The sequence below is a fragment of the Tursiops truncatus genome, chromosome 13 (assembly GCF_011762595.2).
Source record: "Tursiops truncatus isolate mTurTru1 chromosome 13, mTurTru1.mat.Y, whole genome shotgun sequence".
NCBI lineage: Eukaryota > Metazoa > Chordata > Mammalia > Artiodactyla > Delphinidae > Tursiops > Tursiops truncatus.
In genome coordinates, this window is record NC_047046.1 from 46,195,321 (window position 1) to 46,217,375 (window position 22,055).

The 22,055-nt window shown below is 38.4% G+C and overlaps 1 long non-coding RNA gene across 1 annotated transcript in view; it reads right to left on the bottom strand.

The window, feature by feature from the left end:
• Positions 1–13,051, bottom strand: part of LOC117307692 (uncharacterized) — a 29,916-nt gene extending 16,865 nt beyond the window's left edge. The window contains exon 1 of the long non-coding RNA XR_004521557.2: positions 12,767–13,051. This is a non-coding gene — a long non-coding RNA (uncharacterized lncRNA). The remainder of the gene's footprint in view (positions 1–12,766) is intronic.
• Between the last annotated feature and the right edge of the window lie 9,004 nt (positions 13,052–22,055).

Consider the following 22,055-nt stretch of genomic DNA (forward strand, 5'->3'; position numbering starts at 1 on the left):
CCATTCACGTTTGAGGTAATTATTGATATGTATGTTCCTATGACCATTTTCTTAATTGTTTTGTTTTTGTTTTTGTAGGTCCTTTTCTTCTCTTGTGTTTCCCACTTAGAGAATTTCCTTAAGCATTTGTTGTAGAGCTGGTTTGGTGGTGCTGAATTGTCTTAGCTTTTGCTTGTCTGTAAAGTTTTTGATTTCTCCATCGAATCTGAATGAGATCCTTGCCAGGTAGAGCACTCTTTGTTGTAGGTTCTTCCCTTTCATAACTTTAAGTATATCATGCCACTCCCTTCTGGCTTTTAGAGTTTATGCTGAGAAATCAGCTGTTAACCTTATGGGAATTCCCTTGTATGTTACTTGTTTTTCCCTTGCTGCTTTCAATAATTTTTCTTTGTCTTTAATTTTTGGCAATTTAATTACTCTGTGTCTTGACGTGTTTCTCCTTGGGTTTATCCTGTATGGGACTCTCTGCGCTTCCTCAACTTGGGTGGCTATTTCCTTTCACAAGTTAGGGAAGTTTTCGACTATAATTTCTTCAAATATTTTCTCGGGTCCTTTCACTCTCTCTTCTCCTTCTGGGACCCCTATAATGCGAATGTTGTTACGTTTAATGTTGTCTCAGAGGTCTCTTAGGCTGTCTTCATTTCTTTTTATTTTTTTTTTTCTTTATTCTGTTCCTCAGCAGTGAATTCCACCATTCTGTCTTCCAGGTCACTTATCTGTTCTTCTGCCTCAGTTATTCTGCTGTTGATTCCTTCTAGTGTACTTTTCATTTCAGTTATTGTATTGTTCATCTCTGTTTATTTGCTCTTTAATTCTTCTAGGTCTTTGTTAAACATTTCTTACATCCTCTCGATCTTTGCCTCCATTGTTTTTCCGAGGTCCTGGATCATCTTCACTATCATTATTCTGAATTCTTTTTTCTGGAAGATTGCCTATCTCCACTTCATTTAGTTGTTTTTCTGGGGTTGTATCTTGTTCCTTCATCTGGTACATAGCCCTTTGCCTTTTCATCATGTCTATCTTTCTGTGAATGTGGTTTTTGTTCCACAGGCTGCAGGACTGTAGTTCTTCTTGCTTCTGCTGTCTGCCCTCTGTTGGATGAGGCTAAGAGGCTTGTGCAAGTTTCCTGATGGGAAGGACTGGTGGTGGCTAGAGCTGACTGTTGCTCTGGTGGACAGAGCTCAGTAAACTTTAATCCATTTGACTGCTGATGGTTGGGGCTGGGTTCCCTCCCTGTTGGTTGTTTGGCCTGAGGCAACCCAACACTGGGGCTTACCTGGGCTCTTTGGTGGGGTAATGGCAGACTCTGGGAGGGCTCATGCCGAGGAGTACTTCCCAGAACTTCTGCTGCCAGTGTCCTTGTCCCCACGGTGAGCCACAGCCACCTCCTGCCTCTGCAGGGGACCCTCCAATACTAGCAGGTAAGTCTGGTTCAGTCTCCCCTGGGGTCACTGCTCCTTCTCCTGGGTCCCGATGCACACACTACTTTGTGTGTGCCTTCCAAGAGTGGAGTCTCTGTTTCCTCCAGTCCTGTTGAAGTCCTGCTATCAACTCACACTAGACTTCAAAATCTGATTCTCTAGGAATTCCTCCTCCCGTTGCCAGACCCCTAGGTTGGGAAGCCTGACGTGGAGCTCAGAACTTCACTCCAGTGGGTGGACTTCTGTGTTATATGTGTTCTCCAGTATCTGAGTAACCCACCCAACAGTTATGGGATTTGATTTTACTGTGATTGTGCCCCTCTTACCTTCTTATTGTGGCTTCTCGTTTGTCTTTGGATGTGGGGTATCTTTTTGGGTGAGCTCCAGTGTCTTCCTGTTGATGATTGTCCAGCAGCTAGTTGTGATTCTGGTGTTCTCACAAGAGGGAGTGAGAGCACATGCTTTTACTCCACCATCTTGGTTCAGGGTCACAAATTTTGCTTCTTCCTTAGTTTTTCCCACCAAAATTATCAGCTCTGTGAAGGCACCATTAATGGCTGCTGGTTTATTGTATTTCCAGTGCCTTGCTCTGTGCAGTTCTGGAGAGGAGAGGGCCCCACACCATGCAGGGCTGCACAGGGAAATGGTGAGGGTCGTCTCCGGGCACAGAGAAAGAGGCAACTTACGGCTGAAGCCTTTACCGTGCTTTCCTTGGAAAGAAACAGGTGAGGCAGATTCCATCCAGAAGTCTTGATTGGCAAATGGATGAATTGAGCGCTCAACTGAGCAATCAATGAATGGACCAACTAGGTTTCACACTGGTAGCACAGATGCTGGTACTCACAAATGGCTCTTCATCTGAGACACAGGGAGGGACACTTCCTCAACAGCTAACAGTGAAGGGAAGCATCACAAAAATCAGACTCCACCATGACCTAACCCGACAGCCGTGCCAGCTGCCGAGCCTCAGGTGAGCCCTTGTCTTTGCCTAGGGCCGTGGGCGCAGGGGTCGGGACCTGGAGGCTGCCTGCTGAGCTGGGAGCTACCTAGGTGGCCCCGCGCAGGCTTAGCTGGGCAAGCGCCTGCCACCAACAGTTCCTGATAGAACTTGCTTAAACGCAAACTTAATAATAATTGATTTAAACAATTCTTTAATTTTTAATAATCTAGTAAGAACTATGATTACCTGATGTATACTCATCATTTATGCAGCTTCTGACAATCAATAAATATAAGTTGATTGAATAAAAGAATGAACCATTAAATGATTATTATAAATTACCATATATGCTTAGACACATTTCTAGTCTGTCCTTTATTACACTGACATATTATTAAGTATGCTGATAATTCTGACTATTGTTACAGATGTACTACATTGTTTTTAGTATGTTTTGATATCTGGTAAGTGCAGTCACCACCCATTACCTTTTTTTTTTAAACTTATCTTGGCACTTCTGATACACTCAAGTTTAGAAAAAATAGCAAACGATGGAATTTTGATTAAAAATAAAATTAAATTGAATATATAAATGCATAACTTTGAGCCATTCAAAAACAGCATTAATCTAATGCTTTGCCTTTTCTAGTGTGATATTTTACACAGGATAAATACTTCAGAAAAAAGTTAAAACTTCTGGAAATTTGAGACTGCTGATAAATACTTTTCATTATAACCATTGACTGGTTGATAGTTTTTATTTTCTTTCAAAACCATTTCCTCTATTTCTTATATATAAGCTCAGTATTCAAAAAAAAAAAAACAAAAAACAAAAAACAAAAAAACAAAACAAAAAAACCCCAGAAAATCGTACAGTAGAGGGCAAAATAAAGTTCCCAATAGTAAGATACAATTCATTTACTTTCCATCATAATATATTTCAAAAACAACCATGAAAGCCAAATAAATGAATCCTAAATATTACACTTATTAAACATATTACATGGAAAAAATCCCATTCCCAAAAAGCCAGTTACTGTCACTAAATATGATATACAATTTTTTACTTTTTTCTTGAATGTTACCATGTGTCCATGTGTAAATGGTTGTTGCAATCTTTTAAACATGGACTAAATAATAAATACAGATAATAAAAATTAATTTGTGAAAACTTCTTTAAATTCTATTTCAGCTTATTTGAAATAAAAGTAAGTGAAAAAATAGAGTTCATACTAGGAAAGAATTACTGTTGGAGATCTGCCAGTGCTTTTGTGGATTGTTAAGAAAGTGAATAAGCAAAAGATTGTGTTGTATCATTTTAAAAAATAACAAAATTAAGTGAAATTGAATGCAGAAAAAAATAATAAAGGAAAAGGCAATAAAACCATTCCAATAATTATACGAATAAATCCTTTTTTGCAGCTAAAGATGGTGATTGGTACTGAACTGTTGGCAAGTGGGTATCACATGCTGGCACAAAGTGCTTTTTCATTAGCTCATAAGCAGTTTGAATTGTGCATAAGAAAGGTAATGCAGTGGTACCAATATACAATGTGGAAAAAGTGAGTTGAGGGGAAAAAATGAAAATTGAGGGCTATCTGTATTTACTGTCATTGGCATAAAGGATCAACCTTAAGTATTGAAAAATTTTTTCTTAAAAAGACCACGCCTTGGTTAGAAATCCATAGAGCTGAGTTTCCCTGTGATGAGTAAGATGACTGAGTTAAAGGTAACAGAGATGCTGAATGTGTGTTTAATAGGAGGCAGTGAGTATGTGTGGTGAGTGATGATGAGGTGTTAGTACAAAAGTCGCAGTGTTTGCATGTGATCAGCATAAGTATTGCTTGACTGGGAACTCTTATCTATTTAACAAGGAGGTGGAGGTGGAGACTTTTGTATGAGTAAGGCATGAGCCACCAGGTGTGGGGAACCTGAAGCTAGATAGGAACTGTCAATAAAAGAGTGAAAAAATAAATATTTATTATCATGCACCAAGCATTATGCTAATTACTTTTCAAATATTTTCTCATTCAATCCACCCTATGATCTTCCTTTTAAAGATGAAGAAAAGTGAGAAAAAGAAAAATGATATGGGAGCCCCTGTGACCTCGTTTCAATGCTCATTCATTCATTCATTAAAAATGTTTTTAGGGCTTCCCTCGTGGCGCAGTGGTTGAGAGTCTGCCTGCCGATGCAGGGAACACGGGTTCATGCCCCGGTCTGGGAAGATCCCACATGCCGCGGAGCGGCTGGGCCCGTAAGCCATGGCCGCTGAGCCTGCGCGTCCGGAGCCTGTGCTCCGCAACGGGAGAGGCCACAACAGTGAGAGGCCTGTGTACCGCAAAAAAAAAAAAATGTTTTTAGTATTTCACTATTACCTGTGAGCTGAGTGCTGGGAACGGAGAGGTTGAATTAAGGTCCTTGCCATCAAGAACCTCACAGTCAGATGCAGGAAGAAATAAGAGTTAAAATACAGTATGACAAGTGTTTCATGAGGGGTGTGAATGAGAGGGCTATGGGAGAAGAGAGGGGTGCCCAGCTGAATGGAGTTGAGAAAGGCTTCTCTGAAGAAGTGACCTTTCAGCTGAGTCTGGCAGGACTTCAGGAAATAGCCAAATGAAGAAACAGGAATGGCATTCCAGGTCAATAGAACAGAATGGGGGAGAGACACACACACACAGAGAGAGAGAGAGAGAGAGAGAAAGAGAGGGAAACTGGCTAATCTCTTAGCATAGTAAGGCTGGGGAATGAAGGAGGATGGTTCTATAAACAAGAAGTCTGAGGCCTAAATATTACGAAATTCTAAGGATATTTTAACTTTAACCTGGAAGGTAAAGAGAACCAGGAGAACAGTGACTTCAAAATCACTTGTGAAGTTTGCTCTGGAGTAGATAGGAGGAGGATGAGGCTGTTGGTGAGGAGATCAGAGGAAGTTCTCTCAATGAAACAAAGCAGTGAGGGACTGCTTTGAGTTTCATCTACACGTCCTGATCCCTGGGCTAACTGAATAATTAACTGCCCATGTCACAAAATCATATTTGAATTGTGCATTTCACATAATCAGCAAATGGTGGCAACCAGTTATGCCAGTTATGTCCCAAAGATGGCACTCTAACCTAAAAACACCAAGCCAGTAAATGCCGTTAAAACTGGATAACCCTCCTGGAAGATCATCTGCTGAAGGAGCAGAACATGAACACTAAGATCCAGGCTTTCACCTCAAGAATAATATGCTTTCTACTTTTACAAGGAATAGAAATGAAATCAACAGAAAAATCAGTGTTAGGATTTTAAGACTTTTTTTGCTATTGGTGCACCACTGATTATATTCCTAGCATAAAATTAATGTGTGGGGCTTCCCTGGTGGTGCAATGGTTGAGAGTCCGCCTGCCAATGCAGGGGACACGGGTTCGTGCCCCGGTCTGGGAAGATCCCACATGTCGCGGAGCGGCTAGGCCTGTGAGCAATGGCCGCTAAGCCTGCGTGTCCGGAGCCTGTGCTCCGCAACGGGAGATGTCACAGCAGTGAGAGGCCCGCGTACCACAAAAAAAAAAAAAAAAATTAATGTGTGCTTACTGTAGAAAATTTAGAAAATATAAAAAGAGACAAGCCTCTTAGATAGCCTCATTCACCAGAGGACAGACAGCAGAAGCAAGAAGAACTACAATCCTGCAGCCTGTGGAACAAAAACCACATTCACAGAAAGACAGACAAGATGAAAAGGCAGAAGGTTATGTACCAGATGAAGGAAAAAGATAAAACCCCAGAAAACCAACTAAATGAAGTGGAGATAGGCAATCTTCCAGAAAAAGAATTCAGAATAATGAGAGTGAAGATGATCCAGTATCTCAGAAAAAGAATGGAGGCAAAGATCGAGAAGATGCAAGAAATGTTTAACAAAGACCTAGAAGAATTAAAGAACAAACAAACATAGATGAACAATACAATAACTGAAATGAAAAATACACTAGAGGGAATCAATAGCATAGTAACTGTGGCAGAAGAACGGATAAGTGACGTGGAAGATAGAATGGTGGAATTCACTTCTACAGAACAGAATAAAGAAAAAACAATGAAAAGAAATGAAGACAGCCTAAGAGACCTCTGGGACAACATTAAATGCAACAACATTCACATTATAGGGGTCCCAGAAGAAGAGAGAGAAAAAGGACCCAAGAAAATATTTGAAGAGATTATAGTAAAAAACTTCCCTAACATGTGAAAGGAAACAGCCACCCAAGTCCAGGAAGCGCAGAGAGTCCCATACAAGATAAACCCAAGGAGAAACATGCTGAGACACATAGTAATCAAATTAGCAAAAATTAAAGACAAAGAAAAATTATTGAAAGCAGCAAGGGAAGAACAACAAATAACATACAAGGGAACTCCCATAAGGTTAACAGCTGATTTCTCAGCAAAACCTCTACAAGCCAGAGGGAGTGGCATGACATAATTAAAGTGATGAAAGGGAAGAACCTACAACCAACATTATTCTACCTGGCAAGGATCTCATTCAGATTCAATGGGGAAATCCAAAGCTTTATGGACAAGCAAAAGCTAAGAGAATTCAGCACCACCAAAACAGCTCTACAACAAATGCTAAAGGACCTTCTCTAGGCAGGAAACACAAGAGAAGGAAAAGACCTACAAAAACAAACTGAAAACAATTAAGAAAATGGTAATAGTAATATACATATTGATAATTACCTTAAACATGAATGGATTAAATGCTCCAACCAAAAGACACAGGCTCACAAAATCGATACAAAAAAAAGACCCATATATATGCTATCTACAAGAAACCCACTTTAGACCTAGGGAAACAAACAGACTGAAAGTAGGGGGGGGGTGCAAAAAGATACTCCATGCAAATGGAAATCAAAAGAAAGCTGGAGTAGCAATACTCATATCAGATAATATAGGCTTTAAAATAAAGAATGGTACAAGAGACAAGGAAGGACACTACATAATGATGAAGGAGTCAATCCAAGATGCACCCAACATAGAAGCACCTCAATACCTAAGGCAACTGCTAACAGCTATACAAGAGGAAATTGATACTAATGCATTAATAGTGGGGGATATTAACACCTCACTTACACCAATGGACAGATCATCCAAACAGAAAATTGATAAGGAACACAAGCTTTAAATGGCACAATAGACCAGATAGATTTAATTGATATTTATAGGACATTCCATCCAAAAACAGCAGATTACACTTTCTTCTCAAGTGCTCACAGAACATTCCCAGGATAGATCACATCTTGGGTCACAATTCAAGCCTCAGTAAATTGAAGAAAATTGAAGTCATATCAAGCATCTTTTCAGACCACAATGCTGTGAGATTAGAAATCAATTACAGGGAAAAAAATGTAAAAAACAGAAACACATTGAGGCTAATAAATACAATACTAAATAACCAAGAGATCACTGAAGAAATCAAAGAGGAAATCAAAAAATACCTAGAGACAAATGACAATGAAAACACGATGATCCAAAACCTATGGGATGCAGCAAAAGCAGTTCTAAGAGGGAAGTTAATAGCTATACAAGCCTACCTCAAGAAACAAGAAAAATCTCAAACAATCTAACCTTACACCTAGGAACTAGAGGAAGAAGAATGAAAAAAACTCAAAGGTAGCAGAAGGAAAGAAATCATAAAGATCAGAACAGAAATAAATGAAATCAAAACAAAGAAAACAATACAAGATCAATAAAACTAAAAGCTGGTTCTTTGAGAACATAAACAAAATTGATAAACCATTAGCCAGACTCATCAAGAAAAAGAGGGAGAGGACTCAAATCATTAAAATTAGAAATGAAAACAGAGAAGTTACAACAGACAGCACAGAATTACAAGGCATCCTAAGAGACTACTACAAGCAACTCTATGCCAATAAAATGGACCACCTGGAAGAAATGGACAAATTCTTAGAAAGGTAGGATCTTCCAAGACTGAACCAGGAAGAAACAGAAAATATGAAGAGAGCAATCACAAATAATGAAATTGAAGCTGTGATTAAACATCTTCCAACAAACAAAAGTCCAGGACCAGATGGCTTCACAGGTGAATCCTATCAAACATTTAGAGAAGAGTTAACACCCATCCTTCTCAAACTCTTCCAAAAAATTGCAGAGGAAAGAACACTCCCAAACTCATTCTATGAGGCCACCGTCACCGTGATACCAAAACCAGACAAAGATACTACAAAAAAAGAAAATTACAGACCAATATCACTGATGAATATAGATGCAAAAATGCTCAACACAATACAACCAAACAGAATCCAACAACACATTAAAAGGATCATACACCATGCTCAAGTGGGATTTATCCCAGGGATGCAAGGATTCTTCAATATACACAAATCAATCATTGTGATACAACATATTAACAAATTGAAGAATAAAAACCATATGATCATCTGAATAGATGCAGAAAAAGCTTTTGACAAAATTCAACACCCTTTTATGATGAAAACTCTCCAGAGGGAACCTACCTCAACATAATAAAGGCCATATATGACAAATCCACAGCAAACATCATTCTCAATGGTGAAAAACTAAAAGCATTTCCTCTAAGATCAGGAAAAAGACAAGGATGTCCACTCTCACCACTATTATTCAACATAGTTTTGGGAGTCCTAGCCATGGCAATCAGGGAAGAAAAAGAAATAAAAGGAATGCAAATTGGAAAAGAAGAAGTAAAACTCACTGTTTGCAGATGATATGATACTCTACATAGAGAATCCTAAAGATGCCACAAGAAAACTACTAAAGCTAATCAATGAATTTGGTAAAGTTGCAGGATACAAAATTAATGCACAGAAATCCTTTGCATTCCTGTACACTAATGATGAAAGATCTGAAAGAGAAATTAAGGAAACACTCCCATTTACCATTGCAACAAAACACATAAAATATCTAGCCATAAACCCACCTAGGGAGACAAAAGAGCTGTATGCAGAAAACTATAAGACACTGATGAAAGTAATTAAAGATGATACTAACAGTTGGAGAGATATACCATATTCTTGGATTGGAAGAATCAATATTGTGAAAATGACTATAGTACACAAAGCAATCTACAGATTCAATGTAATCCATATCAAATTACGAGTGGCATTTTTTATAGAACTAGAACAAAAAATCTTAAAATTTGTATGGAGACACGAAACACCCTGAATAGCTGAAGCAGTCTTGAGGGAAAAAAAACGGAGCTGGAGGAACCGGACTCCCTGACTTCAGACTATACTACAAAACTACAGTAATCAAGACAATATGGTACTGGCACAAAAACAGAAATATAGATCAATGGAACAAGATAGAAAGCCCACAGATAAACCCATGCACCTATGGTCAACTAATCTATGACAAAGGAGGCAAGGATATACAATAGAGAAAAGACAGTCTCTTCAATAAGTGGTGCTGGGAAAACTGGACAGCTACATGTAAAAGAATGAAATTAGAACACTCCCTATCACCATACAGCAAAATAAACTCAAAATGGATTAGAGACCTAAATGTAAGACTGGACACTATAAAACTCTTAGAGGAAAACATAGGAAGAACACTCTTTGACATAAATCACAGCAAGATTTTTTTTGATCCGCCTCCTAAAGTAATGGAAATAAAAACAAAAATAAACAAATGGGACTTAATGAAACTTAAAAGCTTTTGCACAGCATAGGAAACTACAAACAAGACGAAGAGACAACCCTCAGAATAGGAGAAAATATTTGCAAATGAATCAACAGACAAAGAATTAATCTCCCAAATATATAAACAGCTCATGCAGGTCAACATTAAAAAAAAACAACCCAATCCAAAAATGGACTGAAGACCTAAATAGACATTTCTCCAAATGTCCAAAGAAGGCATACAGATGGCTAAGAAGCACATGAAAAGGTGCTCAACATCACTAATTATTAGAGAAATGCAAATCAAAACTACAATGAGTTATCACCTCACACCAGTTAAAATGGGCATCATCAGAAAATGTACAAACAACAAACGCTGGAGAGGATGTGGAGAAAAGGGAACCCTCTTGCCCTGTTGGTGGGAATGTAAATTGATACAGCCACTATGGAGAACAGTATGGAGATTCCTCTAAAAACTAAAAATAGAATTACCATATGATCCAGCAATCCCACTACTGGGCATTTACCCAGAGAAAACAATAATTCATAAAGACATGCACCCCAATGTTCCTTGCAGCACTATTTACAATAGCCAGGTCATGGAAGCAACTTAAATGCCCATCGACAGACAAATGGATAAAGAAGTTGTGGTACATATATAGAATGGAATATTACTCAGCCATAAAAAGGAACGAAATTGGGTCCTTTGTAGAGACATGGATGGATCTACAGAGTGTCATTCAGAGTGAAGTAAGTCAGAAGAGAAAAACAAATATCATATATTAACGTATATTTGTGGAACCCAGAAAAATGGTACAGATGACTGGTTTGCAGGGCAGAAATTGAGACACAGATGTAGAGAACAAACGTATGGACACCAGGGGTCAAAAATGGCGGGGGGATGGGGGTGGCGGTGTGATGAATTGGGAGATTGGATTTGACATGTATACACTGATGTGTATAAAATTGATGACTAATAAGAACCTGCTGTTTTAAAAAATTAAATAAAATTCAAAAAAAATAAATAAAAAGAAAATGGAAATCATGTTCCATTACCCAGAGACATCTACTGCTCACACCATGATAGTTTTCCTTTCAGTTAATGCTATCATAACTCTACCCTTTGGCTGACAGCTAATGCCTAAGAAAACCAAATCTGTAGTTAGTACTTATTCTCTACACCCTCTCTCTACAACCTTATTCATTGCATATAATTTTAAAGTTGAGATTATTATAAACAAAAGTTTGTGCCTACTATTTATATTTAAAATTCTTTAAAAGTATTTTAGGGGATATTTCATTCCATGAATGAACATTGAGGTTTCTTCCACTTCTTTTATATTGTAAATAGTGACATGATTTATATCTTCATGTGTATAGCTTTGCATGCACTTTGCATTATTTCCTTTTGAATTGAAATTTCTGGGTCAAAGACTATGCAGATATTTTAAAATCTGTATATTATAACACATTATTAACAAGGTAGTCCAGGATGTTAGTGAAAACACCTTATACACTTCAGTGCAATAATCATAGCTATATTTTTTACATTTCTGGAGTTCCAGTTCCCTTCCAGTTCTGAGATTGAGTCCGAGTATCCAATAGATGTTTCCTATTACTATGAAGCTCATATTCGTTTGTAAGGATGCCAGCACTCTAGAGGAATATTTAGATAGATATCCCGTGCTATCAAGGCTTAAGTTGTCACAGGTTACTTTTGATGGCCACAAAACTTACTCAGTTTTTAGACTGAAGACAATACAGGCTCTGCTGTCTTTGTATAATGTGTTCAGCCCTGATCTATGTAGGTATAATCCTAGAACCAAAGTATTGAGCTACAATTTTCTTTTAAAATACCAAATTATCATCTAACAATTTAAGCCCTGAAAAGCATCTCTCCCCCAAAAAAGTCATGAGAAAGTCTGCACCACAATGCCACACTGGCACACCCAGGTACCACCTGTGGCCTCACTGATAAAACTAGGTTAACCATCCAACAGAAAGAATCCTTAGATTTAAATATGTGCTTTAGAGGGAAAAAATATTCCCAGCAAAAATAGGACATGATCTGACATGATGATGGTAAATCCCATCCTGGGATGGCACTTATTACTTACCTGTGGTCTTAATTTCAAAATATTTGAGATTTTTACAGTGTCCAGAATACATTAAACCCTGACTAACCTTTCACAATTGGTGGATTTCAATCAGGTTCTAGCCTGTTCCTTGTTATTTTACATTTCCACAGTTTGAAACCAATGTTTCCTCCCCTCACCCAGCCTCCCTTAACTTAGAGAATTTACATCTTCTGCTTCACCTGCACTGACATACTGGGAGGAGAGAAGATACTGTGACAAATGACACTGAAAAATTAAGATTAAATGTTCAACTCTTGAATGGAGAGGACGGAAGACCTGGACCCATCAGGGAAATTTGGCTTATACACTTATCCTTTTCACAACAATTACAAGCTGGAGTGCAAACCCTAGACAAATATCACAAGCTAACAAGATTCATTAACTGTTTCTGATGGCTGTTATCTATTCATACAGAGTATAATCTTCACAGAATGGTTAGAATCAAGATGCTTCCAACTAACTACCGATATCGACTAGTACTTTTAGACCAAATCACACAGCAAGCACTAAAACAGTTAACTGGAACCTTAACACTTTTCCATCCATTCCAATTTCACAAAATTTATCAGTGAAAACCAACTGATTACCTAAAGAAATGGAAAAAAAGAAAGTTAAATCCTTTACCATATTCTGGTAGTCAACTATTTTAAGGAGTTAATGCCTTCCTCTCTCAATCTTCAGATTTTCTCAGGGGAGCCTCATTTTCTGCTGAGAGGAAGCAAGCATGAGAATCTGAAAGAGAAGCTATTCTCTACCAGAACAAGAGGGAACAGGACACCTACCCTCCATTAACTCTGGCCTCTCCCAGTCTCTCTCCAAGTCACAGTTCCTTTCTGCCCTGTACCACAGGCTACCTCAGAAAGGAGTACCCAGCAGCAGGTCAGGAGGACACCAGACTCCTCCCTCCACACTTTTCCCTTCCCTAGAGAGAGAAGGAGGAAGGGGAGAAAAGACCACAGAAAATTCCACTGGCTTAGCAATTATGGTTTCCCTAGAATCGAAAGGGATGTCCTTTCTCCGAAGGTAAGGGTGTGTTCAGCTCACTGCATGTTTTGGCAAAGTACTTGTGAAGCATCCTCAGCTAAGACAGAAAAATATGTAGCCTAGCAGGAAAAAAAGGGCTGAGAAATGATACCTGAAATTAAAACCACTAAGCTCCATGATAGACTGATTAGCAATGATTACTTAGGAAACATCCATCACGTTGTCAACTGGAAAATCTGTGCAAAATGAAAATTGGTTTATAAGGAGTTTTGAAATCTGGATCAACTGTTGATTTTAAGTGTCGGGTACAATAATTAGTAGTAACCATACCTCCTGGATTTCCAGGATGGGTTCACACTGATCACCAGCTCTCTCAGTCTTAACTTAAAATCATCGATCTGTTATCCCCTTATGTACTCATTCTTATTAGACTAAGTTGAGTTTTAGAAAATACAGTCACCCTTGTAGGCATCCATTAAATATCTGACAATCTCATGACCAGTTAGTCGTCTAAAATCTTTCATAGCATGAATTGAATTAGTTCATTTCTTTCCATGACTATAGATACACCTTGATCCAAGACTCTACCACAGTCTCATTCATCTTTGTGTCTCAAGATCGCCAAAAAGCACATGAAAAGCTGCTCAACATCACTAATTATTAGAGAAATGCAAATCAAAACTACCATGAGGTATCACCTCACACCAGTTAGAATGGGCATCATCAGAATATCTACAAACAATAAATGCCGGCGAGGGTGTGGAGAAAAGGGAGCCCTCTTGCACTGTTGGTGGGAATGTAAATTGATACAGCCACTATGGAGAACAGTATGGAGGGTCCTTAAAAAACTAAAAATAGAATTACCATATGACCCAGCAATCCCACTCCTAGGTGTATATCCGGAGAAAACCAGAATTCGAAATGCACCCCGATGTTCATTGCAGCACTATTTACAATAGCCAGGTCATGAAAGCAACCTAAATGTTGGTCGACAGAGGAATAAAGAAGATGTGGTACATATATAGAATGGAATATTACTCAGCCATAAAAAGGAACGAAATTGGGTCTTTGTAGAGACGTGGATGGATCTAGAGATTGTCATACGGAGTGAAGGAAGTCAGAAAGAGAAAAACAAGTATCGCATATTAACGCATATATGTGGAATCTAGAAAAATGGTACAGATGAACCAGTTTGCAAGGCAGAAATAAAGACACAGATGTAGAGAACAAACTTATGGACACCAAAGGGGGAAAGTGGGTGGGGGGTGGGGGGATGAACTGGGAGATTGGGATTGACATATATACACTAATATGTATTAAATAAATAACTAATAAGAACCTGCTGTATAAAAGTAAATAAATAAAATTAAATTTTAAAAAATTAACTTTTATAATCTGAATAAATAAATAAATATATTCAATATACATGGAAAATATACTTGATTGAATTACCCTTATTCAATCAATTCTCAACATTGTTATCAAAATTGTCTCTTCTAGTAGCTGTAGATTATGGGAGGATCTATGCTTTTAAAAGAAAAATCATGAAGAGATATTAAACGTCTACGTTCCAAGGCTTGCAGCTCTGCATAACTAGACTGAGAATTCTATTCATATTTGGGTTCAATTCTTGGACAAGTCACTTAAGTTTCTTCACCGTACTTTGCTTATTTGTGAAATTAGAGAATTGGATTAAATCAATGTTTTTATACTGTGGGTCACACCCCCCAATAATGAGTCATGAAGTCAATTTAGCAAGCCTATATAGGGAAATATTTTTAATGGAATTAGATAGAACATAAAAGAAAAGGAAATAGCAGAGTATATCACACATAGTAAGAGTATGCGCTTGCATATGTGTGTATTGGTTGTTGACATAACTATATTTTTGACCATGGTTAAAAAAAGTTTGAACACCTCTAGACTAGATCATCTTAAGTTTCCTCAGAGTCTCAAATGCTTGAACTTTAGGAATAAGTTGAAAGAGGAATAGGAAGGCCTTTAGTGGTAGGAATGGGAAGTTAGAGTGACAGAGGACAGTGTCTCTTGGAGCAGAGCAAAAGCTGTGCAGGTAAGAGATAATTCAGTGCCTTTAATATTATCCACATCATATGAAAATAAGCAGTCAGTAAATCTTTTATACAGAATACCTCTTCCTGGAGAGCACTGGGAAAATAAGAAAGTTATCAAATCCCTGGAGGACTATAGAAGAGTCTGTAAAAATTAGTACACAGTGATCCTCATTTACCAAAGGCCTATTATAATTGTTACTAAGGGAAGACCGTTTACGTATATGGAGGAAAGGGAGGCTCCATGTAGGTTATAGGTATATCCTATCTTCATTCATTTAAATTGAACCTAGCAGACCCCACTTCTGCCTCTCTTTGCTTTGATCTTCAACTTCTGGAGTATGAGATAGCTTGCACTTTGTAGATGATGAGACACGTGCCCGTAATTCCTGCCCAGTAGTGACTTGTCATCCTAACCTGGACACCGGGGATGGGACTGGTGCCCAGTCTCCACCGTAGACGAACCATGCAGTGATAGGCAAGTCCCATACCTCTCTAGGCTTCGCAAGCATCCCCTCCAAAATGTGAGTTTCTTGGACAACATATGTCTCTGTGTATGAAATTGCCCAGATCTCATCTGCTCTCACTATATCAAGTCTTTCCTAAAATGAGAATGACCTGAGGCATTCCAGGTATTTTGTTCAAGAAGAAACCAGTTTCAGAGGATCCCTCTTTGGGAGTAAAACCCCAGGTACACAATTTCCAGGATATTTTATGGTCAACTGAGAAAATTAGGAATGAAGCTTCATGGAGAGAAATGAACTGTTGTTCCTTGAGGGATAAGTTTTCTGAAAGAAACTTCAGAATTACTTCAGATTTTGTGTTACCGCGCCCCTTTCTGTGTGCTGCCCTTCTTAATGGACTAGAGAGGGGGCATCAGACTTAGTGCGTCCACTCGCACACGCTCAATCCCCCCCCCCCCCCACCAATACACACAGTAGCTTGCTTTTCTTCAAGCTCTAGCAGAATGGGTTTTAATTAAGTCTAAATGGATACCAAGCAATTTTATTAGTTGGATCTTCTTTAAGAGTGAAAAAAAGTTTGGAAGAGGGGGCACTTACATTTTCTAGTGAAAATACGGAGCGTAAAATTTCCTCTGATAAATAGAGTAATACAAATTTCAGATCTACATTCTGCCCCCAGGTAGCGTGGAAAAGGGAAAACTAATAGAAAGAAAAGACAGAATGGATGGATATGGTGAGGACGGCTTTCCTCCTGAAGCAGCAGGAAGAGAAGTGTTGAGAGGGAGGGGGAGGGGCTAGGAATCAGGAATGGAGAGAGCAAGCTGCATCCAGACAGCAGATTGGAAGAGGGGTGCAGCCTGAAAGGCAAGCAGGAGCCAGTGCTGTGCTCACTAGCCCCAAGGAGCCTGCCACACTCTGGAACTAGTCACACTGGCCCAACCTGATCTCTAACCTCACCAGGAAGCCTGCACAAGACAGAGCAGAGATAATACTTGTTCTAGGATAGACAGTCATTTCCTGGTTTGGAGCTTGTTGAACTGACTAGTTGCCTGTTCTGATTCTTGTTCCTAATTTGTACTCCATTCCCATTTTTGTCGTTGTTGTTTTTCTCATACGAGTCCTAAATGCCAAACTCTTGACTTTTATTCTGACTGCTTCTCCCTTAGACCTGACTTGGATTTCTGAGTGCTAGCACAACAAGAACTTTTCCAGATACCGAAAGATGCCCACATCTTACAGTCTGACCTGGTAACTCTGACCCTGATCTTAGGTTTTCTCCCAGGATTCCCAGATCTGTTCTTTCAATGGACCACTCAGCGGCATGATTCCTAACCCACATTTTGTTCACACTTTCAATCCACTGACTTCATTTCATTTCAAAAATATTTATTGAGTATCTGGCATGAACAGGCGAGGCACTGGGGCTACAAAGAGGAACCAGACACAGTCCCACCCTTGGGGATGCTACAGACTAGTAAGAGGGATCAACTCTTAAGCAAACATTTCAGGATAATCTTTAAGAAATCTCTACCTATGTGCTACATATGGACATGCAGACCCAGAGCACAGGCTAGTTTGGGAGATCAGAGATGGTATCTGGAGAGGATGAATCCTCAGCTCATTGTTAGGGAAGCATGTAGCAAGGTGGTGATCACAAGGTGGTGGAATGGGGGTGGGGCAACCACCAGCAGTGTGCAGCCTGGTGTGACACAGGCATAAAGAGCATCAAGTACATGTGGGAAATGGTGGCCATGAGACCTAGACGTCCATTGGAACAAATCATGGAAAACCCTGTGTCCACGGTAAAGGGCTGGCAGTTTATCTTACAGCAGTTGAGGAGACACTGAAGGATTTAAGCAAGGAAAGCAAACGCTCAGATTTGTATTTCACATGTGTCTTTTCAGTGCCTCTGTGGTGCTAAATTTGTGGAGAGTAAACCTTGATGAAGGGAAGGAATTGGGCTGATTCTGCTTTCAGTTCTGCACCTCCCAGCCCACCTCTTCCTGTGACAGTCTGTGACCAATTGAGCACAGCTGGAAGCAGCTTCACAAGCAAACTGCTTTGTCTTTTGACACTGAAGGGTATTGCTAATTAGCCAATTTAATATCTAATACATATATATTTTTTAATTGAAGTATAGTTGATGTACAATATTATATGTTACCAATGTACAGTAGTAATTCACGGTTTTTAAAGGTTATACTCCATTTATAGTTATTATAAAATATTGGCTCTATTCCCTGTGTTGTACAATATATCCTTTTAGCTTATTTTATACCTAGTAGTTTGTACCTCTTAATCCCCTACCCTTCTGTTGCCCCTCCCCACTTCCCTCTCTCCACTGGTAACCACAAGTGTGAGTCTGTTTCATTATGTTCACTAGTTTGTTGTAGTGTTTAGATTCCACATATAGGTGATATCATACAGTATTTGTCTTCTCTGTCTGACTTATTTCATTTTGCATGATACCCCAAGTCCGGGCTTCCCTGCTGGTACAGTGGTAAAGAATCCGCCCACCAATGCAGGGGACACGGGTTGGAACCCTGGTCCAGGAACACCCCACATACTATGGAGCAACTAAGCCCATACACCACAACTACTGAGCCTGCACACCTAGCGCCCATGCTCTGCAATAAGAGAAGCCACCACAATGAGAAGCTTTCGCACCGCAAGGAAGAGCTGCCTCCACTCGCCGCAACTAGAGAAAGCCCTCACACAGCTACAGAGACCCAATACAGCCAAAAAAATAAAAAATAAATACATTTATTGAAAAAAAAATAACCCCAAGTCCATCCATGTTGTTGCAAATGGCAAATTTTCATTCATTTTTATGGCTCAGTAGTATTCTATTTTATATATGTATATATATAGTCTGTATGAGACTATATGAATTCTTTTTCTCATTTCACTTTCTAGACTCTTATTACTAGGGTAAAAAAGTTACTGATTTATTATATAAAAATCCACCTTAAAATTTCTAAGAAAAGTGCAACATGCAAATGTGTGATAATAAATTTGAAAACTCTAGAAGATATGGATAATTTCCTTGCAAAATATAAATGATCAAAATGTAGCCCCCAAAATGGAAAGCCTCAACAGAACCACTGACCACTGAGGAGCTTCATATAGTGAAACTTGGAGTAACTGGAGATAAATTTCATAAGCTCAAAATGCTTCCCTAAAACTCAGGCTGACTTACCCAAATCAGTATAAACTGCATCACTTCAAAGTCTAAAGGAATAAAAAGGTGCCTTGAGAATTTGTCAATCCTGACTTCACGTGGAGAATTGAAGATTAACATTAAGTCAGCATGTTGAACAAGTTAATCAACATGCGCAAACATCCATAAAATTAGCCGTGTGCCTAAGACATCAAAAACGAAGCCCAAACCGACTCATGCACATGCTGTGCGAACAAGGGAGCCTAGAGGTGGAGTTTTCTCTACCTTTAATCTCTCTTTAGGTGTATCCTTCCAGAAAAAGACCAAATACGCTGCAGCTGTGCCGGCACTGGATCAAAAAAATAAAATCATACTGTAAAGATGTGCTTTGAGAAACGTTCAGCCTAAATGAATCCATAGGAATGTTCAGAAGTTTCAATAAAGAAAAGTAAATTGAAATGATGTTCAAAAAAGTTAATGTGAAATAATATAGAACAAAATTCTATAAGCTACATTTTGCTGTAAGACATGGATTTATTCCCTATTCAGGTAGGTAATGGATTCTGATCGTTTTCTTAATGTCAGCAAATAGAATAAGGGTGTTTATTCAAAGGAAGGCCAACTAGACATGTCCAAAACTGTAGAAGAAACACGTTCATATGTTTGAACGGGAAGTTCAGTGCCTTCCTAAGTACTATGTGAATACAAAACAGATCCACATGATACAGGAGTTACTGTGCCCCTGAAAAACAAAAGCAAGAAAATACACTTAAAATTTGTTTCCTCTCATTAAGCTTTTCAGGAGGCTTTGTAGCTCCTAGTCAGGACCCCAATGGTAAAATGCCCAAGACAATAAGTTGCGCAAGTTTTACAGGTTTGAAACTTACTTGCAACTTATTAATCATAAAAGTATCAGCGTATGATGCCTCATGTAAAAAGCCAATAACACATGAGTCTTTGGTAGAAAAGATTAAACACATCAGTCTTTGACCCAGAAGAATAAAGAACGACAGACGGCTCATTTTTCAGAAGCATCCTTCCTTTCCATGCTAGAACTAGTTCTTAACAACAAATACTCCTGTAATCCTTGGAGATCATTTTTTAAAATGTTCCATGCTGTTTGCAGATCCCATCTACAGATTGGCACCTAAGGCAGACCAGGGAGCATAGATGCTGCTGTGTACGATGCAGTGTATCCATCCCACTGGCAGCCACGCCTCATGGTGTGTGGTTTTCTTCCCATGGGTGGAGTGATGGGTTGAGATTTAAATTTTTAAAATAATAAAAAGTTTTGTTTTCTTTCCTTAGGAATTACCTATAATAATACTGGTACAATTTGACTACTAGGAAAACATAAGTCATGGCTCCCATGATACTTAAAAATATTCAAGGACTCCTGTGAAATTCAGCACACCTCTTTATCATCAAAAGGAATATATATATACAAATAAAGGGATGTAACAAGAACTACAGAGTATAGGAAATTAATATTTGACTTTGCATATTTGATTGTCTTATCTTTTCAAATCTTTTTTAAAAATTTTTTTCACTGTTTTCAAGTTTGACATGTCATTTATTAACCAACGTAATGAGTCTTTGTTTTAAACTTTTTTTTTATTCAAACAGAAAGTCACAAAAATTATAATCATCCTCGTCAGTTCACTCAGTCCCATGTAATTAATTTTTTTTCACCTTGATCTTTTGTTAGCACTTTTATGAATTCATCAGTTTTCCATTAGAGTTCTGAAAATGCTTATTCATTCAGATCAGCAGTGCAGTCAGTTACCAGAAATCTGTACTTGTCAGTCTTTTCCATGAATTCCTTGAAGATGAAACCCTTTTATAGGAACACTTTTGCAAAATCATCAGAGTACACCCAGAACTGTCTGTAAATGACAAAAGACTTAAAAGTGACCACGGTTAAAGATTTGATGAAAGTTCATAATAATGCAATTGACAAGGAAATTTAGTTATTTCTGAGATATACATTATAAAGTAATAATAGAATTATGACTTATAACATTATACCAGAACATATAAGATTTTTAGGAATTTCATGTAATTCTGAAACATTTATATTAACATATTTTCAGGCAAATAACCCAGAGAAAGTTTAGTATTAGTTTCTTTTGTTTTGTATTGTTTTGTTTTGTTTTATACAGCAGGTTCTTGTTAGTCATAAATTTTATACACATGAGTGTATCCATGTCAATTCCAATCACCCAATTCAGCACACCACCATCCCCACCCCGCCCCCGCGGTTTTCACCCCTTGTTATCCATGTTTGTTCTCTACATCTGTGTCTCAAATTCTGCCCTGCAAAACGGCTCAACTGTACCATTTTTCTAGGTTCCACATACGTGCATTAATATATGATATTTGTTTGTCTCTTTCTGACTTACTTCACTCTGTATGACAGTCTCTAGATCCACCCACGTCTCAACAAATGATTCAATTTCATTCCTTTTTATGGCTGAGTAATATTCCATTCTATATATGTACCACATCTTCTTTATCCATTCATCTGTTGATGGGCATTTAGGTTGCTTACATGACCTGGCTATTGTAAATAGAGCTGCAATGAACATTGGGGTGCATGTGTCTTTTTGAATTCTGGTTTTCTCTGGATATACGCCTAGGAGTGGGATTGCTGGGTCATATGGTAATTCTATTTTTAGTTTTTTAAGGAACCTCCATACTGTTCTCCATAGTGGCTGTATCAATTTACATTCCCACCAACAGGGCAAGAGGGTTCCCTTTTCTCCACATCCTCTCCAGCATTTGTTGTTTGTACATTTTCTGATGATGCCCATCCTAACTGGTGTGAGGTGATACCTCATTGTAGTTTTGATTTGCATTTCTCTAATAATTAGTGATGTTGAGCAGCTTTTCATGTGCTTCTTGGCCATTTGTATGTCTTCTTTGGAGAAATGTCTATTTAGGACTTTTGCAATTTTTGGATTGGGTTGTTTGTTTCTTTAATACTGAGCTGCATGAGCTGTTTATATATTTTGGAGATTAGTTCTTTGTCCATTGATTCGTTTGCAAATATTTTCTCCCATTCTGAGGGTTGTCTTTTCGTCTTGTTTATGGTTTCCTTTGCTGTGCAAAAGCTTTGAGGTTTCATTAGGTCCCATTTGTTTATTTTTGTTTTGATTTCCATTACTCTAGGAGGTGGATCAAAAAAGATCTTGCTGTCATTTGTGTCAAAGAGTGTTCTTCCTATGTTTTCCTCT